This window comes from Sapajus apella, unplaced genomic scaffold (assembly GCF_009761245.1).
Source record: "Sapajus apella isolate SASKATOON/1434 unplaced genomic scaffold, GSC_monkey_1.0 scaffold62, whole genome shotgun sequence".
Classification (NCBI taxonomy): domain Eukaryota; kingdom Metazoa; phylum Chordata; class Mammalia; order Primates; family Cebidae; genus Sapajus; species Sapajus apella.
In genome coordinates this window covers 9568447-9571581 of record NW_022437002.1, presented here as the reverse complement: position 1 = coordinate 9571581, position 3135 = coordinate 9568447, and positions in this window count along the sequence as shown.

Here is a 3135-nt window from a genome sequence, read left to right as displayed (position 1 = left end):
TCTTTCCGGGGAGTGAAGTTATTGCATCTGTTTTAAAGCTGAGGAACTGTAGACCTGGAGGTGTGTCTTGCCTCTGCTGATCGGCATGATATCAGAAAAGAGTGAAATAGTCACTGCATTACAGCACGGTAAGCAGGGCAGGCAAACCAAACCAATAACTTAAGCTTGGCCTACCTTGATCAGGCTTTTTATCTGCTGGTAGAGTTGAAGCTGGTTGTCGAGGTCGACAATTATTGTAAAAGGATGGATGGGTCAGATTATAAAAATAGATGGAAAGTTTGTACGATAAACGCAAGCAGAGTATGAGAACAGGAGAGGAACAACCCACCATATCATCTGGGAAAATGAAACTCCTTGGCAAGACTTCACAACAGCCTGATCTAAAATTTCATAATGCAATTATGTCTCTGATCAAAGCCTGAATGAGCTCATGGGCTGATTTTTGCCATCCGTGTTTATTCTGGTTTGCACCAACTTGAGGCATCAGAAACACATTAACTGAATCTTCTCTCTGGGAGGAGGCTATCGTACTCTTGTTTTGGGGATCAAAGGGGCAGGGTGTGGTGGAAGGGGGCATCTTCACTGAGCATGAATTTTTTCCCAACTAGCTCTCAGAGCTTCCCTGACACAGGTCAGGGTCAGGGCCTTCCCAGCAGAGTTGCATTTAATTTCATGATACTTGCCCTTGGGGCAATAAAAGCGAAGCTCGAGGGAGAGAAGGTGTTTCCAGCTCTTGCCTATGACACGGCCTGCTTTTGCTCTAAAAACAATGTTTTGGGGTTTGTTTCAAACTCAGAGAAATAAAGACTCAATCATCCCCTGCTCAATTAGAATACCTCACTTTATAACAAGTTGTTTGTTTTTACAAAATGAGCTACACTGCATGAATCCACCCTTCCTCTTGCCTAACCATCTCTTCTCTGGCCTATCCAGAGGGTACAAAGATAGCTACTTCCTGACAATTTGAGGTATCAAAAAAGAGAGAGGGGTCAGGCACAATGGCTCATGCTTGTAATCCCAGCACTTTGGGAGGTCAAGGTGGATGGATCACTTGGGGTCAGGAGTTTGAGACCAGCTTGGTCAACATGGTGAAACCCAGTCTCTACAAAAAATACAAAAATTAGCTGGGTGTGGTGCCACGTGCCTGTAATCCCAGCTACTGGTGAGGCTGAGGCAGGAGACTTGCTTGAACCCGGGAGGTGGAGGTTGCAGTGAGCTGAGATCATGCCACTGCACTCCAGCCTGGGCAACAGATTGTGACTCCATTTCAAAAAAAAAAACAAAAAACAAAAGAGAGAGGGATTCTTGGTTGAGACACTGGCATCTAGAGACTTTATTTTGGCTAGTAGAAACAGAAATCGATGGGTCCTAATGCCTTCCTTCACCCTCAAGGTAAGAGACATTCCCCGTCTACTCATTCTTTCATTTAATGAATATTTTTTGAGTCCTTTGTTTCGGGTGCTGTTCGAGTCTTAAGGGCACAGCAGTGAACAAATTTATAAGGTCCCTGCTCTCAAGAAGCTTACATTCTAGTTTGGGGGAAGCAGCCAAGAAAGTTGTAAAAAAAAAAAAAAAAATCAGCTAGTGATAAATGCCACGAAATAAAACAGAATACTGTAAAGGAACAACTGTGAAAGGGTGAAAGGTGGCTGATTTAGACAAATTAGGCAGGGAAGAGTTCTCCCAGTACCAAGAGTCACCAGATAAAATGCAGGACACACGGTTACATTTGAATTTCAGGCAAATGATGAATACTTTTTTACTAGAAGTATTTTCCAGGCACTATTGAAAGCATATTTTTAAAAAAGTATTCATTTTAGGCCGGCCGCGGTGGCTCAAGCCTGTAATCCCAGCACTTTGGGAGGCTGAGGCGGGTGGATCACCAGGTCAAGAGATCGAGACCATCCTGGCAACATGGTGAAACCCCGTCTCTACTAAAACTACAAAAAATTAGCTGGGCATGGTGGCGCGTGCCTGTAGTCCCAGCTACTCAGGAGGCTGAGGCGGGAGAATTGCCTGAACCCAGGAGGCGGAGGTTGCGGTGAGCCGAGATCGTGCCATTGCACTCCAGCCTGGGTAACAAGAGCGAAACTCCGTCTCAAAAAAAAAAAAAAAAAAAAGCATTCATTTTTTTCTCTGAAATTCAAATTTAATTTGGTGTTCTGCATTTCTATTTGCTAACTCTTGCAAGCCTACTAATAGGTAATATTTGAGCTGAGAATTGAATGACCAGCCATGCAAAGATTCTGGGAAAGAGTGATTCAGACAGAGAGTATATCCAGTGTAGGCCAGTGCTGTGGCTCATGTCCGTAATCCCAGCACACTGGGAGGCTGAGGCAGGAAGATCACCTGAGGCTAGGAGTTCGAGACCAGACTGGTCAACATGGTGAAACCCTGTCTCTACTAAAAATACAAAAATTAGCCGGGCGTGGTGGTGGGCACCTGTAATCCCAGCTACTCAGGAGGCTGGGGCATGAGAATGGCTTGAACCTGAGAGGTGGAGGTTGTAGTGAGCTGAGATCATGCGACTGCAGCCTGGACAACAGAGTGAGGCTGTGCCTCAAAAAAAAAAAAAAAAAAAAAGACAGAGAGAGAGAGAGAAACAAAAAGAAAAAGAGAGCGAGCGAGAGAGAATATCCAGTGCAAATGTCAAAATAACTAGAGGGAGGGAGATACACATGAGGTCAGATAAATAGGCAGGGGCGAGATCACGGAATCCTGCAGAGATGGCAAAGTTTGAATCAATCTCTGTCTCTGTTTCTTCCTTCTCCCTTCCCCTACCCCTCATTCTAACAGTCATGATAAACCATTGGAGTTGTAAGGAAGAGGATGACATGTTCTAACGGGTATTTGGCTGCTGCGCGGTCGGCAACTTTTGGAAGGACTTAGAAGACAAATTCAGAAGACAAACTTAAGCTTGTGCCATTGGCCTGGGAAGAGGCTTCTTTATTTGGAGGTGGACCCAACTGGGAGCTCTGTGCCTCGCATCCAGGGTAACTAGGCGGTTGCTATGGAGGGGCAGCTTGGCGGTTGTTAGGGCTGGAAAGGGCTGAGGCTCTGCGCTGGGCGACGCCTAGAGGGCCGGGGCGGGGGCGGAGCCAGGAACATGGTGGCGCGCGCCGCGCGTTCACCGGA